Here is a 24507-nt window from a genome sequence, read left to right on the forward strand (position 1 = left end):
TGGTAAAGGTTAGGGGGCACAAAGTTGTCATTTTCTTGGTGGGGTAGGAAGGTAAGTCGGGAAGGGTGTCGCTGAGGGACGGAGGATTGATTGGAAAGGGGACACTCAGCAGGATCCCTCCCTTACCTGTTCATTTCCAGATCTTTTCACATTGGGGACTCCCCCCCCACCCCCCGCCCCATTGTGTACAGGAGGAGTATTTTACTAAAGAAAGGGTGACTGCCCTGTAATCAGGGTTCAGGTCGCTTTCCCTTTTCTCCTCTCTGCATTGGCCCTCTTCACGCCAAGGTCCAAAGTGAGCTCCCTCTAACTAGGGGGTGGGTCTTTCCCTGCCTTTCACAAGGTAACACTGCCATTTGGAAGGTAGTTCTAGAAACCAGCCTCTTGAGAGGGTTCAGGGTTTGTCCTACTAGCTGTCCCGTGCCCTCCTCACTCACGCACTCAGCCAAGTCAAAGCCCGCGTCCTCTGCATCTACCTGGACCCGCGTTCTGCCGCAAGCTCTCCTGCGCTCTGAAAGAGATCGGTGCCGAAAAGTAGGTATTGGGGTCATTTCCGGCAGGGCCGTGTACCTTGCCAATGTAATCTGAATGTACACTGTACACGTGCTCTCTACTGAGCCACACCTAACCCGCTTCACCTCTCTCTTTCTAGCAACTCAAAGGACAAAATGGACAAGACGACACAAGCACCAAAGAAACTGCAGGAAAAGGGAAGAAAAAGCCACGGCCAAAGGCTGCACACACCGCACACACCGCACCCCTGTACCGTGGGCTCGGGTTCGACACTTCTCCGCACAGGCTTAATCCCCCTTCAGGTGCCCGGTAAAAGGACCTCCCTGTAAATAAGGATCAAGGTCCATTCCTTGCCAACCAAAATGCTTTATGGGTCCCTTCCATAGCTGAGGCTGAGCGACCCCCCTTTAAAAAGGGTTGAGGTCTCTCTGGGTTTGAGCTCCTTAGGACCTAGCCTTTAAAATGCCCCGTGCCGTTGACCTCTCCCTGTCAGAAGGGTGCAGGTCTCCCCTTTCTAATTCCTCTTGGGCCGTTGGCACTCGCTGGGCAACGAGACCACCCACTTCTGAGGGAAGGGAGGTCTCTCCTTTACAGCGCTTTTCGCTCTGGCCCATTGGAACGCCCCTGGCTTAAGGACCACCCTGTAAGGAGGGTTTCGGTCTCCTTTGCCATGCAAATTAAGCCACAGGTCACTTTGACACGCCCGGCAAAATGACCGCCCTGTAACCAGGGTGTAAGGTCTTATACCTCTCACGCTTAAGGTAGGGGAGCCTTTCTGTGCCTGTGGCTGAGCGACTCCCCCTGACCACACACCCCTTGAGAAGGGTTGAACTTCTGTTTCTCTTAGTCACAGTAAATTCCCACAGAATGATTTCTACTTGGCTTTTTTGAGATTTGAAGTGAAATCTTACTTGGGACCTATCCCGGTCAGATGGAACATGGTGTGGCGAAGGGGCGGCTGTAAGGGGATGGCGGAGGCCGTGGAAAATTCGCCCCTTTTCTCAAAAAAGCCAAGAAATGGCCCAACCAAGCAAATGTCACAAAGTCTGGAAATGAACAGGTGAGGTGCGGGGCTCCTTGCAGACCCTCACTTCCGTCTAATCCTTCCTCAAGTCCTTTTGCCCTGCCCAATTTACACCGCTCAACCAACCACAACTTTCACCCTTTGTTTTCTTGTGCACAAGAAAGAACACTGTCGGACTGATGAGTGTCTACTGTAGGGATTCGGACAGCTCCGTTAGTTGTGTCCGAATTCCAGGCCTTGTGTCTCTTTGGTGATAAAGAGAGGAGATTCCTCGGGCTACGTTCGAAGAGATTCATGTGGCGGTCCTTTCTGAAATGTGTTGATGTTGAGATGTTGTAGGTAGATGCGGTGGTTTTCAGAGCCGGCACGTGGGTGCACCTAACCCTACTAACAGGACCGCGTCACAAGTAAGAGGGGTCTTTTCTGGTAAAGGTTAGGGGGCACAAAGTTGTCATTTTCTTGGTGGGGTAGGAAGGTAAGTCGGGAAGGGTGTCGCTGAGGGACGGAGGATTGATTGGAAAGGGGACACTCAGCAGGATCCCTCCCTTACCTGTTCATTTCCAGATCTTTTCACATTGGGGACTCCCCCCCTGCTCCATTGTGTACAGGAGGAGTATTTTACTAAAGAAAGGGTGACTGCCCTGTAATCAGGGTTCAGGTCGCTTTCCCTTTTCTCCTCTCTGCATTGGCCCTCTTCACGCCAAGGTCCAAAGTGAGCTCCCTCTAACTAGGGGGTGGGTCTTTCCCTGCCTTTCACAAGGTAACACTGCCATTTAGAAGGTAGTTCTAGAAACCAGCCTCTTGAGAGGGTTCAGGGTTTGTCCTACTAGCTGTCCCGTGCCCTCCTCACTCACTCACGCACTCAGCCAAGTCAAAGCCCGCGTCCTCTGCATCTACCTGGACCCGCGTTCTGCCGCAAGCTCTCCTGCGCTCTGAAAGAGATCGGTGCCGAAAAGTAGGTATTGGGGTCATTTCCGGCAGGGCCGTGTACCTTGCCAATGTAATCTGAATGTACACTGTACACGTGCTCTCTACTGAGCCACACCTAACCCGCTTCACCTCTCTCTTTCTAGCAACTCAAAGGACAAAATGGACAAGACGACACAAGCACCAAAGAAACTGCAGGAAAAGGGAAGAAAAAGCCACGGCCAAAGGCTGCACACACCGCACACACCGCACCCCTGTACCGTGGGCTCGGGTTCGACACTTCTCCGCACAGGCTTAATCCCCCTTCAGGTGCCCGGTAAAAGGACCTCCCTGTAAATAAGGATCAAGGTCCATTCCTTGCCAACCAAAATGCTTTATGGGTCCCTTCCATAGCTGAGGCTGAGCGACCCCCCTTTAAAAAGGGTTGAGGTCTCTCTGGGTTTGAGCTCCTTAGGACCTAGCCTTTAAAATGCCCCGTGCCGTTGACCTCTCCCTGTCAGAAGGGTGCAGGTCTCCCCTTTCTAATTCCTCTTGGGCCGTTGGCACTCGCTGGGCAACGAGACCACCCACTTCTGAGGGAAGGGAGGTCTCTCCTTTACAGCGCTTTTCGCTCTGGCCCATTGGAACGCCCCTGGCTTAAGGACCACCCTGTAAGGAGGGTTTCGGTCTCCTTTGCCATGCAAATTAAGCCACAGGTCACTTTGACAAGCCCGGCAAAATGACCGCCCTGTAACCAGGGTGTAAGGTCTTATACCTCTCACGCTTAAGCTAGGGGAGCCTTTCTGTGCCTGTGGCTGAGCGAATCCCCCTGACCACACACCCCTTGAGAAGGGTTGAACTTCTGTTTCTCTTAGTCACAGTAAATTCCCACAGAATGATTTCTACTTGGCTTTTTTGAGATTTGAAGTGAAAGCTTACTTGGGACCTATCCCGGTCAGATGGAATATGGTGTGGCGAAGGGGCGGCTGTAAGGGGATGGCGGAGGCCGTGGAAAATTCGCCCCTTTTCTCAAAAAAGACAAGAAATGGCCCAACCAAGCAAATGTCACAAAGTCTGGAAATGAACAGCTGAGGTGGGGGGCTCCTTTCAGACCCTCACTTCCGTCTAATCCTTCCTCTAGTCCTTTTGCCCTGCCCAATTTACACCGCTCAACCAACCACAACTTTCACCCTTTGTTTTCCTGTGCACAATAAAGAACACTGTCGGACTGATGAGTGTCAACTGTAGGGATTCGGACAGCTCCGTTAGTTGTGTCCGAATTCCAGGCCTTGTGTCTCTTTGGTGATAAAGAGAGGAGATTCCTCGGGCTACGTTCGAAGAGATTCATGTGGCGGTCCTTTCTGAAATGTGTGGATGTTGAGATGTTGTAGGTAGATGCGGTGGTATTCAGAGCCGGCACGTGGGTGCACCTAACCCTACTAACAGGACCGCGTTACAAGTAAGAGAGGTCTTTTCTGGTAAAGGTAGGGGGCACAAAGTTGTCATTTTCTTGGTGGGGTAGGAGGTAAGTCGGGAAGGGTGTCGCTGAGGGATGGAGGATTGATTGGAAAGGGGACACTCAGCAGGATCCCTCCCTTACCTGTTCATTTCCAGATCTTTTCACATTGGGGACTCCCCCCCTGCCCCATTGTGTACAGGAGGAGTATTTTACTAAAGAAAGGGTGACTGCCCTGTAATCAGGGTTCAGGTCGCTTTCCCTTTTCTCCTCTCTGCATTGGCCCTCTTCACGCCAAGGTCCAAAGTGAGCTCCCTCTAACTAGGGGGTGGGTCTTTCCCTGCCTTTCACAAGGTAACACTGCCATTTGGAAGGTAGTTCTAGAAACCAGCCTCTTGAGAGGGTTCAGGGTTTGTCCTACTAGCTGTCCCGTGCCCTCCTCACTCACTCACGCACTCAGCCAAGTCAAAGCCCGCGTCCTCTGCATCCACCTGGACCCGCGTTCTGCCGCAAGCTCTCCTGCGCTCTGAAAGAGATCGGTGCCGAAAAGTAGGTATTGGGGTTATTTCCGGCAGGGCCGTGTACCTTGCCAATGTAATCTGAATGTACACTGTACACGTGCTCTCTACTGAGCCACACCTAACCCGCTTCACCTCTCTCTTTCTAGCAACTCAAAGGACAAAATGGACAAGACGACACAAGCACCAAAGAAACTGCAGGAAAAGGGAAGAAAAAGCCACGGACAAAGGCTGCACACACCGCACACACCGCACCCCTGTACCGTGGGCTCGGGTTCGACACTTCTCCGCACAGGCTTAATCCCCCTTCAGGTGCCCGGTAAAAGGATCTCCCTGTAAACAAGGATCAAGGTCCATTCCTTGCCAACCAAAATGCTTTATGGGTCCCTTCCATAGCTGAGGCTGAGCGACCCCCCTTTAAAAAGGGTTGAGGTCTCTCTGGGTTTGAGCTCCTTAGGACCTAGCCTTTAAAATGCCCCGTGCCGTTGACCTCTCCCTGTCAGAAGGGTGCAGGTCTCCCCTTTCTAATTCCTCTTGGGCCGTTGGCACTCGCTGGGCAACGAGACCACCCACTTCTGAGGGAAGGGAGGTCTCTCCTTTACAGCGCTTTTCGCTCTGGCCCATTGGAACGCCCCTGGCTTAAGGACCACCCTGTAAGGAGGGTTTTGGTCTCCTTTGCCATGCAAATTAAGCCACAGGTCACTTTGACAAGCCCGGCAAAATGACCGCCCTGTAACCAGGGTGTAAGGTCTTATACCTCTCACGCTTAAGCTAGGGGAGCCTTTCTGTGCCTGTGGCTGAGCGAATCCCCCTGACCACACACCCCTTGAGAAGGGTTGAACTTCTGTTTCTCTTAGTCACAGTAAATTCCCACAGAATGATTTCTACTTGGCTTTTTTGAGATTTGAAGTGAAAGCTTACTTGGGACCTATCCCGGTCAGATGGAATATGGTGTGGCGAAGGGGCGGCTGTAAGGGGATGGCGGAGGCCGTGGAAAATTCGCCCCTTTTCTCAAAAAAGACAAGAAATGGCCAAACCAAGCAAATGTCACAAAGTCTGGAAATGAACAGGTGAGGTGCGGGGCTCCTTTCAGACCCTCACTTCCGTCTAATCCTTCCTCTAGTCCTTTTGCCCTGCCCAATTTACACCGCTCAACCAACCACAACTTTCACCCTTTGTTTTCCTGTGCACAATAAAGAACACTGTCGGACTGATGAGTGTCAACTGTAGGGATTCGGACAGCTCCGTTAGTTGTGTCCTAATTCCAGGCCTTGTGTCTCTTTGGTGATAAAGAGAGGAGATTGCTCGGGCTACGTTCGAAGAGATTGATGTGGCGGTCCTTTCTGAAATGTGTTGATGTTGAGATGTTGTAGGTAGATGCGGTGGTATTCAGAGCCGGCACGTGGGTGCACCTAACCCTACTAACAGGACCGCGTCACAAGTAAGAGAGGTCTTTTCTGGTAAAGGTAGGGGGCACAAAGTTGTCATTTTCTTGGTGGGGTAGGAGGTAAATCGGGAAGGGTGTCGCTGAGGGATGGAGGATTGATTGGAAAGGGGACACTCAGCAGGATCCCTCCCTTACCTGTTCATTTCCAGATCTTTTCACATTGGGGACTCCCCCCCTGCCCCATTGTGTACAGGAGGAGTATTTTACTAAAGAAAGGGTGACTGCCCTGTAATCAGGGTTCAGGTCGCTTTCCCTTTTCTCCTCTCTGCATTGGCCCTCTTCACGCCAAGGTCCAAAGTGAGCTCCCTCTAACTAGGGGGTGGGTCTTTCCCTGCCTTTCACAAGGTAACACTGCCATTTGGAAGGTAGTTCTAGAAACCAGCCTCTTGAGAGGGTTCAGGGTTTGTCCTACTAGCTGTCCCGTGCCCTCCTCACTCACGCACTCAGCCAAGTCAAAGCCCGCGTCCTCTGCATCCACCTGGACCCGCGTTCTGCCGCAAGCTCTCCTGCGCTCTGAAAGAGATCGGTGCCGAAAAGTAGGTATTGGGGTAATTTCCGGCACGGGCAAGTACCTTGCCAATGTAATCTGAATGTACCTTGTACTCGTGCTCTCTACTGAGCCACACCTAACCCGCTTCACCTCTCTCTTTCTAGCAACTCAAAGGACAAAATGGACAAGACGACACAAGCACCAAAGAAACTGCAGGAAAAGGGAAGAAAAAGCCACGGACAAAGGCTGCACACACCGCACACACCGCACCCCTGCACCGAGGGCTCGGGTTCGACACTTCTCCGCACAGGCTTAATCCCCCTTCAGGTGCCCGGTAAAAGGACCTCCCTGTAAACAAGGATCAAGGTCCATTCCTTGCCAACCAAAATGCTTTATGGGTCCCTTCCATAGCTGAGGCTGAGCGACCCCCCTTTAAAAAGGCTTGAGGTCTCTGTGGATTTGAGCTCCTTAGGACCTAGCCTTTAAAATGCCCCGTGCCGTTGACCTCTCCCTGTCAGAAGGGTGCAGGTCTCCCCTTTCTAACTCCTCTTGGGCCGTTGGCACTCGCTGGGCAACGAGACCACCCACTTCTGAGGGAAGGGAGGTCTCTCCTTTACAGCGCTTTTCGCTCTGGCCCATTGGAACGCCCCTGGCTTAAGGACCATCCTGTAAGGAGGGTTTCGGTCTCCTTTGCCATGCAAATTAAGCCACAGGTCACTTTGACAAGCCCGGCAAAATGACCGCCCTGTAACCAGGGTGTAAGGTCTTATACCTCTCACGCTTAAGCTAGGGGAGCCTTTCTGTGCCTGCGGCTGAGCGACTCCCCCCGACCCCCCACCCCTTGAGAAGGGTTGAACTTCTGTTTCTCTTAGTCACTTTAAATTCCCACAGAATGATTTCTTCTTGGCGTTTTTGAGATTTGAAGTGAAATCTTACTTGGGACCTATCCCGGTCAGATGGAACATGGTGTGGCGAAGGGGCGGCTGTAAGGGGATGGCGGAGGCCGTGGAAAATTCGCCCCTTTTCTCAAAAAAGCCAAGAAATGGCCCAACCAAGCAAATGTCACAAAGTCTGGAAATGAACAGGTGAGGTGCGGGGCTCCTTGCAGACCCTCACTTCCGTCTAATCCTTCCTCAAGTCCTTTTGCCCTGCCCAATTTACACCGCTCAACCAACCACAACTTTCACCCTTTGTTTTCTTGTGCACAAGAAAGAACACTGTCGGACTGATGAGTGTCTACTGTAGGGATTCGGACAGCTCCGTTAGTTGTGTCCGAATTCCAGGCCTTGTGTCTCTTTGGTGATAAAGAGAGGAGATTCCTCGGGCTACGTTCGAAGAGATTGATGTGGCGGTCCTTTCTGAAATGTGTTGATGTTGAGATGTTGTAGGTAGATGCGGTGGTTTTCAGAGCCGGCACGTGGGTGCACCTAACCCTACTAACAGGACCGCGTCACAAGTAAGAGAGGTCTTTTCTGGTAAAGGTTAGGGGGCACAAAGTTGTCATTTTCTTGGTGGGGTAGGAAGGTAAGTCGGGAAGGGTGTCGCTGAGGGACGGAGGATTGATTGGAAAGGGGACACTCAGCAGGATCCCTCCCTTACCTGTTCATTTCCAGATCTTTTCACATTGGGGACTCCCCCCCTGCCCCATTGTGTACAGGAGGAGTATTTTATTAAAGAAAGGGTGACTGCCCTGTAATCAGGGTTCAGGTCGCTTTCCCTTTTCTCCTCTCTGCATTGGCCCTCTTCACGCCAAGGTCCAAAGTGAGCTCCCTCTAACTAGGGGGTGGGTCTTTCCCTGCCTTTCACAAGGTAACACTGCCATTTGGAAGGTAGTTCTAGAAACCAGCCTCTTGAGAGGGTTCAGGGTTTGTCCTACTAGCTGTCCCGTGCCCTCCTCACTCACTCACGCACTCAGCCAAGTCAAAGCCCGCGTCCTCTGCATCTACCTGGACCCGCGTTCTGCCGCAAGCTCTCCTGCGCTCTGAAAGAGATCGGTGCCGAAAAGTAGGTATTGGGGTCATTTCCGGCAGGGCCGTGTACCTTGCCAATGTAATCTGAATGTACACTGTACACGTGCTCTCTACTGAGCCACACCTAACCCGCTTCACCTCTCTCTTTCTAGCAACTCAAAGGACAAAATGGACAAGACGACACAAGCACCAAAGAAACTGCAGGAAAAGGGAAGAAAAAGCCACGGCCAAAGGCTGCACACACCGCACACACCGCACCCCTGTACCGTGGGCTCGGGTTCGACACTTCTCCGCACAGGCTTAATCCCCCTTCAGGTGCCCGGTAAAAGGACCTCCCTGTAAATAAGGATCAAGGTCCATTCCTTGCCAACCAAAATGCTTTATGGGTCCCTTCCATAGCTGAGGCTGAGCGACCCCCCTTTAAAAAGGGTTGAGGTCTCTCTGGGTTTGAGCTCCTTAGGACCTAGCCTTTAAAATGCCCCGTGCCGTTGACCTCTCCCTGTCAGAAGGGTGCAGGTCTCCCCTTTCTAATTCCTCTTGGGCCGTTGGCACTCGCTGGGCAACGAGACCACCCACTTCTGAGGGAAGGGAGGTCTCTCCTTTACAGCGCTTTTCGCTCTGGCCCATTGGAACGCCCCTGGCTTAAGGACCACCCTGTAAGGAGGGTTTCGGTCTCCTTTGCCATGCAAATTAAGCCACAGGTCACTTTGACAAGCCCGGCAAAATGACCGCCCTGTAACCAGGGTGTAAGGTCTTATACCTCTCACGCTTAAGCTAGGGGAGCCTTTCTGTGCCTGCGGCTGAGCGACTCCCCCTGACCACACACCCCTTGAGAAGGGTTGAACTTCTGTTTCTCTTAGTCACAGTAAATTCCCACAGAATGATTTCTACTTGGCTTTTTTGAGATTTGAAGTGAAAGCTTACTTGGGACCTATCCCGGTCAGATGGAACATGGTGTGGCGAAGGGGCGGCTGTAAGGGGATGGCGGAGGCCGTGGAAAATTCGCCCCTTTTCTCAAAAAAAGCCAAGAAATGGCCCAACCAAGCAAATGTCACAAAGTCTGGAAATGAACAGGTGAGGTGCGGGGCTCCTTGCAGACCCTCACTTCCGTGTAATCCTTCCTCAAGTCCTTTTGCCCTGCCCAATTTACACCGCTCAACCAACCACAACTTTCACCCTTTGTTTTCTTGTGCACAAGAAAGAACACTGTCGGACTGATGAGTGTCTACTGTAGGGATTCGGACAGCTCCGTTAGTTGTGTCCGAATTCCAGGCCTTGTGTCTCTTTGGTGATAAAGAGAGGAGATTCCTCGGGCTACGTTCGAAGAGATTGATGTGGCGGTCCTTTCTGAAATGTGTTGATGTTGAGATGTTGTAGGTAGATGCGGTGGTTTTCAGAGCCGGCACGTGGGTGCACCTAACCCTACTAACAGGACCGCGTCACAAGTAAGAGAGGTCTTTTCTGGTAAAGGTTAGGGGGCACAAAGTTGTCATTTTCTTGGTGGGGTAGGAAGGTAAGTCGGGAAGGGTGTCGCTGAGGGACGGAGGATTGATTGGAAAGGGGACACTCAGCAGGATCCCTCCCTTACCTGTTCATTTCCAGATCTTTTCACATTGGGGACTCCCCCCCTGCTCCATTGTGTACAGGAGGAGTATTTTACTAAAGAAAGGGTGACTGCCCTGTAATCAGGGTTCAGGTCGCTTTCCCTTTTCTCCTCTCTGCATTGGCCCTCTTCACGCCAAGGTCCAAAGTGAGCTCCCTCTAACTAGGGGGTGGGTCTTTCCCTGCCTTTCACAAGGTAACACTGCCATTTGGAAGGTAGTTCTAGAAACCAGCCTCTTGAGAGGGTTCAGGGTTTGTCCTACTAGCTGTCCCGTGCCCTCCTCACTCACTCACGCACTCAGCCAAGTCAAAGCCCGCGTCCTCTGCATCCACCTGGACCCGCGTTCTGCCGCAAGCTCTCCTGCGCTCTGAAAGAGATCGGTGCCGAAAAGTAGGTATTGGGGTAATTTCCGGCACGGGCAAGTACCTTGCCAATGTAATCTGAATGTACCTTGTACTCGTGCTCTCTACTGAGCCACACCTAACCCGCTTCACCTCTCTCTTTCTAGCAACTCAAAGGACAAAATGGACAAGACGACACAAGCACCAAAGAAACTGCAGGAAAAGGGAAGAAAAAGCCACGGACAAAGGCTGCACACACCGCACACACCGCACCCCTGCACCGAGGGCTCGGGTTCGACACTTCTCCGCACAGGCTTAATCCCCCTTCAGGTGCCCGGTAAAAGGACCTCCCTGTAAACAAGGATCAAGGTCCATTCCTTGCCAACCAAAATGCTTTATGGGTCCCTTCCATAGCTGAGGCTGAGCGACCCCCCTTTAAAAAGGCTTGAGGTCTCTGTGGATTTGAGCTCCTTAGGACCTAGCCTTTAAAATGCCCCGTGCCGTTGACCTCTCCCTGTCAGAAGGGTGCAGGTCTCCCCTTTCTAACTCCTCTTGGGCCGTTGGCACTCGCTGGGCAACGAGACCACCCACTTCTGAGGGAAGGGAGGTCTCTCCTTTACAGCGCTTTTCGCTCTGGCCCATGGGAACGCCCCTGGCTTAAGGACCATCCTGTAAGGAGGGTTTCGGTCTCCTTTGCCATGCAAATTAAGCCACAGGTCACTTTGACAAGCCCGGCAAAATGACCGCCCTGTAACCAGGGTGTAAGGTCTTATACCTCTCACGCTTAAGCTAGGGGAGCCTTTCTGTGCCTGCGGCTGAGCGACTCCCCCCGACCCCCCACCCCTTGAGAAGGGTTGAACTTCTGTTTCTCTTAGTCACTTTAAATTCCCACAGAATGATTTCTTCTTGGCGTTTTTGAGATTTGAAGTGAAATCTTACTTGGGACCTATCCCGGTCAGATGGAACATGGTGTGGCGAAGGGGCGGCTGTAAGGGGATGGCGGAGGCCGTGGAAAATTCGCCCCTTTTCTCAAAAAAGCCAAGAAATGGCCCAACCAAGCAAATGTCACAAAGTCTGGAAATGAACAGGTGAGGTGCGGGGCTCCTTGCAGACCCTCACTTCCGTCTAATCCTTCCTCAAGTCCTTTTGCCCTGCCCAATTTACACCGCTCAACCAACCACAACTTTCACCCTTTGTTTTCTTGTGCACAAGAAAGAACACTGTCGGACTGATGAGTGTCTACTGTAGGGATTCGGACAGCTCCGTTAGTTGTGTCCGAATTCCAGGCCTTGTGTCTCTTTGGTGATAAAGAGAGGAGATTCCTCGGGCTACGTTCGAAGAGATTGATGTGGCGGTCCTTTCTGAAATGTGTTGATGTTGAGATGTTGTAGGTAGATGCGGTGGTTTTCAGAGCCGGCACGTGGGTGCACCTAACCCTACTAACAGGACCGCGTCACAAGTAAGAGGGGTCTTTTCTGGTAAAGGTTAGGGGGCACAAAGTTGTCATTTTCTTGGTGGGGTAGGAAGGTAAGTCGGGAAGGGTGTCGCTGAGGGACGGAGGATTGATTGGAAAGGGGACACTCAGCAGGATCCCTCCCTTACCTGTTCATTTCCAGATCTTTTCACATTGGGGACTCCCCCCCTGCCCCATTGTGTACAGGAGGAGTATTTTACTAAAGAAAGGGTGACTGCCCTGTAATCAGGGTTCAGGTCGCTTTCCCTTTTCTCCTCTCTGCATTGGCCCTCTTCACGCCAAGGTCCAAAGTGAGCTCCCTCTAACTAGGGGGTGGGTCTTTCCCTGCCTTTCACAAGGTAACACTGCCATTTGGAAGGTAGTTCTAGAAACCAGCCTCTTGAGAGGGTTCAGGGTTTGTCCTACTAGCTGTCCCGTGCCCTCCTCACTCACTCACGCACTCAGCCAAGTCAAAGCCCGCGTCCTCTGCATCTACCTGGACCCGCGTTCTGCCGCAAGCTCTCCTGCGCTCTGAAAGAGATCGGTGCCGAAAAGTAGGTATTGGGGTCATTTCCGGCAGGGCCGTGTACCTTGCCAATGTAATCTGAATGTACACTGTACACGTGCTCTCTACTGAGCCACACCTAACCCGCTTCACCTCTCTCTTTCTAGCAACTCAAAGGACAAAATGGACAAGACGACACAAGCACCAAAGAAACTGCAGGAAAAGGGAAGAAAAAGCCACGGCCAAAGGCTGCACACACCGCACACACCGCACCCCTGTACCGTGGGCTCGGGTTCGACACTTCTCCGCACAGGCTTAATCCCCCTTCAGGTGCCCGGTAAAAGGACCTCCCTGTAAATAAGGATCAAGGTCCATTCCTTGCCAACCAAAATGCTTTATGGGTCCCTTCCATAGCTGAGGCTGAGCGACCCCCCTTTAAAAAGGGTTGAGGTCTCTCTGGGTTTGAGCTCCTTAGGACCTAGCCTTTAAAATGCCCCGTGCCGTTGACCTCTCCCTGTCAGAAGGGTGCAGGTCTCCCCTTTCTAATTCCTCTTGGGCCGTTGGCACTCGCTGGGCAACGAGACCACCCACTTCTGAGGGAAGGGAGGTCTCTCCTTTACAGCGCTTTTCGCTCTGGCCCATTGGAACGCCCCTGGCTTAAGGACCACCCTGTAAGGAGGGTTTCGGTCTCCTTTGCCATGCAAATTAAGCCACAGGTCACTTTGACAAGCCCGGCAAAATGACCGCCCTGTAACCAGGGTGTAAGGTCTTATACCTCTCACGCTTAAGCTAGGGGAGCCTTTCTGTGCCTGCGGCTGAGCGACTCCCCCTGACCACACACCCCTTGAGAAGGGTTGAACTTCTGTTTCTCTTAGTCACAGTAAATTCCCACAGAATGATTTCTACTTGGCTTTTTTGAGATTTGAAGTGAAAGCTTACTTGGGACCTATCCCGGTCAGATGGAATATGGTGTGGTGAAGGGGCGGCTGTAAGGGGATGGCGGAGGCCGTGGAAAATTCGCCCCTTTTCTCAAAAAAGACAAGAAATGGCCCAACCAAGCAAATGTCACAAAGTCTGGAAATGAACAGCTGAGGTGGGGGGCTCCTTTCAGACCCTCACTTCCGTCTAATCCTTCCTCTAGTCCTTTTGCCCTGCCCAATTTACACCGCTCAACCAACCACAACTTTCACCCTTTGTTTTCCTGTGCACAATAAAGAACACTGTCGGACTGATGAGTGTCAACTGTAGGGATTCGGACAGCTCCGTTAGTTGTGTCCGAATTCCAGGCCTTGTGTCTCTTTGGTGATAAAGAGAGGAGATTCCTCGGGCTACGTTCGAAGAGATTCATGTGGCGGTCCTTTCTGAAATGTGTGGATGTTGAGATGTTGTAGGTAGATGCGGTGGTATTCAGAGCCGGCACGTGGGTGCACCTAACCCTACTAACAGGACCGCGTCACAAGTAAGAGGGGTCTTTTCTGGTAAAGGTAGGGGGCATAAAGTTGTCATTTTCTTGGTGGGGTAGGAGGTAAGTCGGGAAGGGTGTCGCTGAGGGATGGAGGATTGATTGGAAAGGGGACACTCAGCAGGATCCCTCCCTTACCTGTTCATTTCCAGATCTTTTCACATTGGGGACTCCCCCTCCCCCCGCCATTGTGTAAAGGAGGAGTATTTTACTAAAGAAAGGGTGACTGCCCTGTAATCAGGGTTCAGGTCTCTTTCCCTTTTCTCCTCCCTGTATTGGCCCCCTTAACGGCACCCGACATAGTCACTCTGCAGAGTAGACTCTTGCCCCTCCGCAGCCTTGATACCACAGAGCCCCTACCCAACGTGGAAGCACACGGTCTGTGAAGAAAACTAGAGGGAGCACACATGAGGAATTCAAAGCACTGACCTCTTACTCATAGCCAATTATGAACAGTCCTCAGGTTTCCGCCTCCCAGATATCTGCTTAGAAGGATGTCCAGGTTGCTCAGGTCCACTTGTGCCAGCTTCTTCTGTGGCTGGGGCTCCTGGCCAATTCCTCTGCAAGCGCAGCTTCAAAAGCCAAGCATGAGCCATCACTACACAAATCTCTATTGGTGTGTGAAATCTTGCCCTCATCCCTGCCTCTCTCTCCCATCCCATCTACATCAGCCCCACTGGATGAACAGAAACTGAGTGATCATTTCTCTCGTGGAGCAACAGTGACACCAGGCAGTAACAGTGCCACCAGGTGGCCACTCGGTGTAATTGCACAGAACATGTCTCTCATGAAGCAAAAAGGAGACTGCGTGGCTACCCCGGGTAATCACAGAGCATTTCCTTCATGGAGCAATATTGACACCGGGTGGACACTCTGTATAGTTGCACAGAGCATTTCCCAAATAAAGCAACAGTGACACTGGGTGGCTAATCCAGGTAATGCACAAAGCATTTCCCCCATGGAGCAACAGTGGCACTGGGTGGACACCTGGGGTAATGCACAGAGCATTTCCTTAAGGAGCAACAGTGACACTGTGCCGTGATACAGCAGGGCCAGAGAGCAGCAGGAGAATGGTAGAAGAAAACTAGAGTGGTACGGATGAGCAACAGAGTGCCATAATTGTTCACTCACAGCCAGTCATGGAGAAGACAAAGCGGAGGACTGTTCATCTCTGCTTACAAGGATGTCCAGGCTGCTCAGGTTCACTTCTTCCAGTTTCTCCTCCGGCTGGGGCTCCTGGGCGATTCCTCTGCAAACACAGCATATAACCCAAGCAGGAGCCATCACTGCCCAAAGTTCTACTGGTGTACGAGATACTGCCCTCCCTCTCCCATCCACTGTACATCAGCCCCACTTGATGAACAGTGACAGTCAACTCCCACAGTCACCCCCACCACTACCAATGGAGGATCTAGTACCATCATGCTTCTCTTCCCCCTCCCAATGCCCCAGTGGGTTGCAGACGCCCCAGACCAAGCCTGTGAGCATGCACCATTGCCCATGTTCTATGCAAGGAGACAGGACAAGGGGAGAGAGAGAGAGTATGTTGGCCAACATATGAGAGCTCAAAGAGAGACACATAGGAAGAAGGACAAACTCACCACCTGTACTCACCTTTCCGGTTCCAGGCCTCTGCTCAGGTGAACATGCTCCTCCCTGTCCAAGAAGATCAGCTGCTCCCAAGATAGGGAAATTCTCCCTCTGCACCCAGAACAAGGAGGAAAACTTTTATTACAAACCGAGCCCCACCTAAAGGGAAGCAGATGTTTGTACTCAGCCTTTACCACACATGTATCTTAGGCCTGGTCTACACTACACCTTTAATTCGGATTTAGTGGCTTTAATTCGAATTAACTCTGGAACCGTCCACACAACGAAGCCATTTAATTCGAATTAAAGGGCCCTTTAATTCGATTTCTGTACTCCACCCCGACGAGCGGAGTAGCGCCAAAATCGAATTTGTCAATTCGAATTAGCGTTAGTGTGGCCGCAATTCGATGTTATTGGCCTCCAGGAGCTATCCCACAGTGCACCATTGTGACCGCTCTGGCCAGCAATCTGAACTCGCATGCACTGGCCAGGTGGACAGGAAAAGCCCCGGGAACATTTGAATTTCATTTCCTGTTTGCACAGCGTGGAGAGCACAGGTGACCACAGAGAGCTCATCAGCACAGGTAACCATGCAGGCTGATAATCGAAAAAGAGCACCAGCATGGACCGTACAGGAGGTACTGGATTTGATCTCTATATGGGGAGAGGATTCAGTGCTAGCTGAACTGTGTTCGAAAAGACGAAATGCCAAAACTTATGAAAAAATTTCCAAGGGCATGATGGAGAGAGGCCACAATAGGGACACAGATCAGTGCCGCGTGAAAGTCAAGGAGCTCAGACAAGCCTATCAAAAAGCAAAGGAGGCAAACGGTCGCTCCGGGTCAGAGCCGCGGACATGCCGCTTCTACGCTGAGCTAAATGCATTTCTAGGGGGGGCCGCCACCACTACCCCACCTCTGACTGTGGATTCCGAGCTGGGGATAATCTCATCAGGGACACCTGATGATTCCGCGGAAGGGGAAGAGGAGGAGGAGGAGGACGAGCTGGCAGAGAGCACCCAGCTCTCCGTTCTCCCCAACAGCCAGGAACTGTTTCTCACCCTGACTGAAGTACCCTCCCAAGCCTCCCAAGCCAGCACCCAAGACCATGACCCCATGGAAGGGACCTCAGGTGAGTTTACCTTTTAAAATATAAAACATGGTTTAAAAGCAAGCATTTTTAATGATTAATTTGCCCTGAGCACTTGGGATGCATTCGCAGCCAGTACAGCTACTGGAAAAGTCTGTTAACATGTCTGGGGATGGAGCGGAAATCCTCCAGGGACATCTCCATGAAGCTCTCCTGGAGGTACTCCAAAAGCCTTGCCACAAGGTTTCTGGGCAGTGCAGCCTTATTCCGTCCTCCATGGTAGGACACTTGACCACGCCATGCTAGTAGCAAGTAATCTGGTATCATTGCCTGACAGAGCCTGGCAGCGTATGGTCCCGGTGTTTGCTGGCATTCAAGCAACATCCGTTCTTTATCTTGCTGTGTAATCCTCAGGAGAGTGATATCGCTTAGGGTAACCTGGTTGAAATAAGGGAATTTAATTAAGGGGACTGAGGTGGCCGTTCCTACTGGGCTGTTTGCCTGTGGCTGAAAAGAAATCCTTCCCTGCATTTAGCCAAGTGCAAGGGGGGGGGGGAGGATTGGCCCAGAGCTTTTCGCGTTTTGCTAGCAGGGATCTTCCCTGATACCAGCCAGGCGGTGGGGGGAGGGATAAAGCACTCATCCCAGAGAATTCATGGCGGGTGGGGGGGGGGGTGTTAGTTTGGTTCCTGCAGGGATCTTCCCTGATACCAGCCACGCGGTGGGGGGAGGGAGAAAGCACTCATCCCAGAGAATTCATGGCGGGTGGGGGGGGGGTGTTAGTTTGGTTCCTGCAGGGATGTTCCCTGATACCAGCCACGCGGTGGGGGGAGGGATAAAGCACTCATCCCAGAGAATTCATGGCGGGTGGGGGGGGGGTGTTAGTTTGGTTCCTGCAGGGATCTTCCCTGATACCAGCCACGCGGTGGGGGGAGGGATAAAGCACTCATCCCAGAGAATTCATGGCGGGTGGGGGGGGGGTGTTAGTTTGGTTCCTGCTGGGATCTTCCCTGATACCAGCCAGGCGGTGGGGGGAGGGATAAAGCACTCATCCCAGAGAATTGGATGGGGGGGGGGGGTGTTAACCTTCAGCAGCAGAAAACAAGCTAACAGGAAAACTGCAGCACAACGGGCTTTGCTTGGTATGTGGGAAAGCAGGGCGCAGAAGCCTAAAGACAGTGGCTTACCATGGCAGCATGCAAGGTGAATTCTGTTGCCCCGACCTGCGTCTGTGATCTCTAGCAGCAAAGCCACAGGCACTCAATATTAAGAGGCAAAATGCGACCTTGCACAGAAATCACATGTGCTATGTAATGTGAATAGTATACACCGTGAAAGAGTATAAGCATTGTTCTGAAAAATGTATCTTTTAAAAAAATTCTCTCCTTTTTTCACTCCCTCCAGCAGGTGCAAATGTTTCAAGCCTCCCTCCTCCTTCCCGAAGGCTATCCCAGATAAGGCGTCGTAAAAAAAAAACGAGAGAAGAGATGTTTTCCGAAATCATGCAATCCACCAGGAATGAAAGAGCTCATCTGAATGAGTGGAAGGAGACGGTTTGCAAGTATAGGAAAGAAGCCAGTGACCGTGAGGACAGGAGGGACCAACGTGAGGACATGAGGGACCAACGTGAGGACATGAGGGACCAACGTGAGGACAGAAGGGACCAACGTGAGGAGAGGAGAGACGCTCGAGATGAGAGGTGGCGGCAGGAAGATCAGAGGAGTCGGGAAGCAACGCTGGGGCTGCTGCGTGAGCAAACAGACATGCTCCGGCGTCTGGTGGAGCTTCAGGAACGGCTGCTGGAGAACCGAGTGCCGCTACAGCCCCTGTATAACCCCCCTACCTCCTCACCATGTTCCATAGCCTCCACACCCAGACGTGTAAGAACACGGGGGGGGAGGCTCCATACACCCTCCCATTCCACCCCAGTGGACAGCCCAAGCAAAAGGCTGCCATTTTTTTAACCTTTTTTTACTGGGCTTTTCCTTCCCGCTGATCCTCCTCCCAAACCCCACTCAGGTTCTGTGCCGCTACAGCCCCTGTATAACCCCCCTACCTCCTCACCATTTTCCATAGCCTCCCCACCCAGATGTGTAAGAACACGGGGGGGGAGGCTCCGTACACCCTCCCATTCCACCCCAGTGGACAGCCCAAGCAAAAGGCTGCCATTTTCTTAACCTTTTTTTACTGGGCTTTTCCTTCCCGCTGATCCTCCTCCCAAACCCCACTCAGGTTCTCTCCCTCTTTTTATAATCAATTCATAAAGAATAAATGATTTTTAAACAATGGTGACTTTATTTCCTTTGAAAGCAAGCTGGGGGAAGGGGGAGGGTGGGTTCCTTACAGAGAATGAGTCAATAAAGGGGGCGGGTTTTCAGGAAGGATAAACAAACATAAATTTCACACTGTAGCCTGGCCAGTCATGAAACTGGTTTTCAAAGCTTCCCTAATGCGCAGCGCTTCATCGTGTGCTCTTCTAATCGCCCTGGTGTCTGGCTGCGAGTAATCAGCAGCCAGGCGATTTGCCTCAGCCTCCCACCCTGCCATAAAGGTCTCCCCCTTGCTCTCACAGAGATTGTGAAGCACACAGCAAGCAGTAATAACAATGGGGATATTGGTTTGGCTGAGGTCTGAGCGAGTCAATAAGGATCGCCAGCGACCTTTTAAACGGCCAAATGCACATTCTACCACCATTCTGCACTTGCTCAGCCTGTAGTTGAACAACTCCTGACTCCTGTCCAGGCTGCCTGTGTATGGCTTCATGAGCCATGGCATTAAGGGGTAGGCTGGGTCCCCAAGAATAACAATTGGCATTTCAACATCCCCCACGGTTATTTTCTGGTCCGGAAAGTAAGTCCCTTGCTGCAGCCGTTTAAACAGATTGGTGTTCCTGAAGACGCGAGCGTCATGAACCCTTCCCGGCCAGCCCACATGGATGTTGGTGAAACGTCCCTTGTGATCCACAAGTGCTTGCAGCACCATTGAGAAGTACCCCTTGCGGTTTATGTACTGGGTACCCTGGTGCTCCGGTGCCAAGATAGGAATATGGGTTCCATCTATTGCCCCACCACAGTTAGGGAATCCCATTGCAGCAAAGCCATCCACTATGACCTGCACATTTCCCAGAGTCACTACCTTTCGTAGCAGCACCTCCGTGATTGCTTTGGCTACTTGCATCACAGCAGCCCCCACAGTAGATTTGCCCACTCCAAATTGATTCCCGACTGACCGGTAGCTGTCTGGCGTTGCAAGCTTCCACAGGGCTATCGCCACTCGCTTCTCAACTGTGAGGGCTGCTCTCATCTTGGTATTCTGGCGCTTCAGGGCAGGGGAAAGCAAGTCACAAAGTTCCATGAAAGTGCCCTTACGCATGCGAAAGTTTCTCAGCCACTGGGAATCGTCCCACACCTGCAACACTATGCGGTCCCACCAGTCTGTGCTTGTTTCCCGGGCCCAGAATCGGCGTTCAAAGCCTATAACCTGGCCCATTAACATCATAATCTCCAAAGCACCGGGGCCCGCGGTCTCAGAGAATTCTGTGTCCGTGTCCATGTCCTCATCACGCTGGTCGCTGCGCTGCAATCGCCGCCTCCTCCTCCTCCTCGCCTCTTTTTTCTGGTCCTGTGTAAGCATAAACTCCACGAGAAAGCGCGAGGTGTTTATAATGTTCAAGACTGCGTTCTGGAGCACAACGGGATCCATGCTTGATGCAGAATGGAGTCTGCAGAGTTCACTCAGGAAAAAAGGCGCGAAATGGTTGTCTGCCGTTGCTTTCAGGGAGGGAGGGGGAGGCTGTACCCAGAACTACCTGCGACAATGTTTTTTGCCCCATCATGCACTGGGGTCTCAACCCAGAATTCCAAGGGGGGTGGAGACTGCGGGAACTATGGGATAGCTATGTAAAAGCTACCCACAATGCAACGCTCTGGAAATCGATGCTACTATGGTAGCTTGGACGCACACCACCGAATTAATGGTGCCTAGTGTGGCCGAATACATTCGAATTTATAAAATCGGTTTCCTAAATTCGAATTATATAAATTCGAATTAATCCTGTAGTGTAGACATACCCTTAGAGGCCACCTGGGGTATTTCTCAGAATGTAGTTGCCCTGGACCAACAGTGACACCCAGTGGCCAATCACGGCAATGCACAGAGCATGTCCCCCAGGCAGCAGCAGTGACACTTGGTGGCCACTCGCGGCAAAGCACAAAGAATTTCCCTCGTCGAGCAACACAGACACTACGTGGCCACTCAGGGTATGGCAGAAACCATTTCCCCCCCACAGCGCTGCAGTGATACTCGGTGGCCAGCCGGGGTAATGCCTGTGCTGTCTGCCTTGGACCATCAATGCCATCCGGTGGCCAGGCAGGGTAACATACAGACTGTGTTTCTCCTGGAGCAGCGGTGACACCCGGTGGCCAGTTGGGGAAAAGCGCAGCGTGCATCTGCCCTGGAGGAGCAGTGACAGCCTGTGGGCAGCAGGGGCAGCACCAGCCCCTTCCTCATTGGGGGAGCTGAGGTGGGGTAGACAGAAAATTGTGGCAGTTGCATCCCCACCACCACCACGAGGCCTCACCCCTCACTGAAGTGCAAGTTCCGCCTCCTCCCCTCAAAGGCTCCGGCCCTTCACCAGCCCAGAGGCCAGAAGCCAGAGCCAGGCAGGGTAGGGCGACTGCTGCGCTAGGTGGCGCAATGATGCAGGCAGCCACAGCGCTCCCCACTCTTGTCCTTGTGCTGGGTGGGGTCCCGGGGCTGTGGCTGCTCCTCAGTTCTCGGCCGCCCTTCGACCGCTCACAGACCTTAAGAGCCGCTCGGGTTGGGGTCGGGCTCCAGGGCCAGCAGAGCCCTCGGGGAGCAGTAACCACGAGGGTTAGGACCCAGGAGCCCAGGCTGGAGCAGGTCAGCCCGGAGTGCTGTGCAGAGCCCTGGACCCTCCACATAACGTGTGTGGTGCAACTTGGTGACTGGAGACACAGGCCAAGGGCTACTCTCAGACCCCTGCTCACGTCCGCTACTGAATATTGCCTGCTTCAGAGAGGATACCTAGAGTGGCATGACCAGGGAAGCTCACCCAGTGATAGAGAAGGAAGAGACTTGAGGACTGAGCATATCCGCCCTCAACCCTCTTCCCGTTACACCTTTAGCATTACAACCAAAAAGCACCCCTTGCAACGGCACCCGACATAGTCACTCTGCAGAGCAGACTCTGGCCCCTCCCCAGCCTCAATCCCACAGAGCCCCGTGCCCAGTGAGGAAGCTCACGGCCTGTGAAGAAAACTAGAGCGAGCACAGATGAGGAATTCCAAGCACTGACGGCTTACTCACAGTCAGTTATGCGGAAGGCAGAAAGCGGAGGACTGTTAATCTCCGCTTACAAGGATGTCCAGGCTGCTCAGGTCCACCTCTGCCAGCTTTTCCTTCGGCTGCTGCTCGACTGTTCCTCTGCAAGCGCCACAAATAAACCAAGCAGGAGCCATCACTCCACAAAACTCAATTGATGGGCAAAATCTTGCCCTCATCCCTGCCTCCCTCTCCCATCCCGTCTACATCGACCCCACTCGATGAACAGAGACTGCGTCAACACTGACAGTGATGCTCCACTCTCGCGCGCACTGCCCCGCGTGATTTTTGTCCCCTCCCACTTCTACATGGCTTCCGAGACCTAGCCAGTGGGGCTGCACACCTAGCACGCCTGCCCGTGTTCAACGAAAGGAGACCGAACAAGTAGAGACAAGGACAGACCGAGAAAGTGGGTCAGACAACACACTAGAGAAGAGAGAGAGAAACATGGAAGGAAGGCAAGAAACTCACCAGCTAGAGTCATCCTCCTAGATGCAATCTTTCGCTGCGGTGGACACACCGCTCCTGGCCAGACAAAATGAGCAGCCCCTGATAACGGGGACCTTGTCTCCCTCGTAGCCACAGCTAGACGGGAACCTTTTCTTACAAACACAGACCAAGCTAACGGCGCATCCCTGCCTGGAGCCATGTGGGCCGTGACCAGACTCCTCACCAAACCAGACACTTAGCTCACTGACAGTGACGGCTGCTCCGCTTCCAGCTAGATGGCATCGCCATAGCCTGGCATCAACAATGCTCACTGTCTCATGGCTCTTGCGCGCCTTCCATCTCACAACGGGGGTGGGCTCTTACCCTTGACTTCTTTCTCCATCCTACTAAGCAGAACACAAGAGGGAAAAACAAAAGTTATCATCGGTGTATGTTCTTCTTCTCCCTGTCCCATTACACCTTTATAGATACAATTAAAAAGCACACAACACACACTCAACCTCTGGAATTGCTGGCCAGAGAATGCTGTGAAAGCCAAGACTATAATAGGGTTCAAAAAAGGATTAGGTCAATTCATGGAGAATAGGTCCATCAATGGCTATTAGTCAGGATGGGCAGGGATGGTGTCCTTATCCTCTGTTTGCCAGAAGCTGGGAATGGGCGACGCAGGATGGATCACTTCACGATTACCTGTTCTATTCATTCCCTCTGAAGCACCTGGTATTAGCCAGTCGGAAGACAGGATACTGGGCTAGATGGACCTTTGGTCTGACCCAGTATTGCCATTCTTACGTTCTAATGTTAAGCAGCCCGTTGCACCTGCACCCAAGAGAGTCACTGTGCAGAGGAGACTATTGTCTCTTCCCCTGGTCGTAATCCCACAGCTAATCCCAAAATAGGTAAATTCTCCTCCCACACCCAGAACAAGGAGGAAAACTTTTATGAGAAACCAAGCCTCACCTAAAGGGAAGCAGCCGTCTGTACTCAGCCTCTACCATGCATTTATCTTAGGCTTCAGCCGTGCCGCTAAAAGTCGTGAAGTGTAGTTATGAGGGAGGCAGAAAGCTGAGGACTGTTCATATCTGCTTAGAAGGATGTCCAAGCTGCTCAGATCCACTTCTGCCAGCTTCTCCTCTGGCTAGGGCTCCTGAACAACAATTCCTCTGTAAGAGCAGCTGCAAAAGCCAAGCAGGAGCCGTCATTACACAGAGCTCTTGCCCTCATCCCTGCCTCCCTCTTCCATCCTATCTACATCTGCCCCCCTCAATGAACAGAGACCGAGTTAACACCGACAGTCACCGCTCCACTCTCGCACCCACTGCCCTGCATGATTTTCGTCCCCTCCTACTTCTCCATGGCTCTCGAGACCTAGCCTGTGGGGACGCACACCTACCACACCTGCCCTTGTCCTATGAAGGGAGACGGCAAAATGAGAGGAGAGGACAGAAAGAGTCCATGGGGCTGGTCTATGGATAAGTTCAGTAGGCATCAGTGGCTTAGTCATATGCAGGGCCGGTGCAACCACTAGGCGAACTAGGCGGTCGCCTAGGGCGCCAAGTGGTTGGGGGCGCCCACTGGGTCTTAGTGTCCACCCTTCTGGTTTTCCTATCCCTTTTCTGACCCTTCCTGCAGGCTCGGAGTCTTCCTGGGAAGGGGATCTAGTAGTTAAAAGAGAAAAAGCCTCCAGCCTGCCAGACCTATTAGCACAACACTGAAATTGTTAAAGAGCCATTCAAGGGGTAATGAAGCCACTGAACAGGCAGTTGCCAACCCCCAGGTATATACTGTCAGTTTCTGAATGTACTGACAAAAACAGTTGTGCATGACGGTCATATTTACTCAGGACATGTCAGTCTACAGGATCTTAGTTTAAAATTTGCTTTAAAAATATTTCATTAGTGAGTTGGTGAAGATTATAAAATCACATCTCTAAAAAATCCTTGCATAGATTTTTAGATGCACAATCATCTTTAGCCTTAAATGCTTGGATCTTCAGACATATGATTTTTTAAATAAATCCTTCAAAAGACCTCCCTTATCTAAAATACACATTTTAATTGGAAGTAAGTTTTTTTACTATAGTAAAGTCTTCCAGTCCTTTCTGCTCATCCATTTCTCCCTTCACCCCCTCTCCCCCAACCCCCATTGAAGAGAGCCCTTAAATGGACAACAGCCCTTTGCTTCCAGATAGTCAGAAGTAAAGAAAGGGAAACTCTTTGTCCAGCTATCTTTTGATGAACTAGTTTTAAGCAAAATCAGTACCTTAGTAAGATATAAAATCCTTTGTTATGCCTAAAATCTTTGGAAACATATTTTTTAAAGTTGGTGAAATTTCATAAACATGTGT

General features: G+C 51.9%; 1 long non-coding RNA gene across 1 annotated transcript; it reads right to left on the reverse strand.

Annotated features, from left to right (window-relative positions):
* Window positions 1–14178: 14178 nt before the first annotated feature.
* Window positions 14179–15383, reverse strand: LOC135893691 (uncharacterized). The gene is made up of 3 exons (XR_010562332.1): window positions 15303–15383; window positions 14820–14937; window positions 14179–14260 (listed from the first exon to the last, which is right to left on the reverse strand). It is a non-coding gene; the product is annotated as an uncharacterized LOC135893691 (long non-coding RNA).
* Between the last annotated feature and the right edge of the window lie 9124 nt (window positions 15384–24507).

The sequence above is a fragment of the Emys orbicularis genome, chromosome 23, assembly GCF_028017835.1.
Source record: "Emys orbicularis isolate rEmyOrb1 chromosome 23, rEmyOrb1.hap1, whole genome shotgun sequence".
NCBI lineage: Eukaryota > Metazoa > Chordata > Testudines > Emydidae > Emys > Emys orbicularis.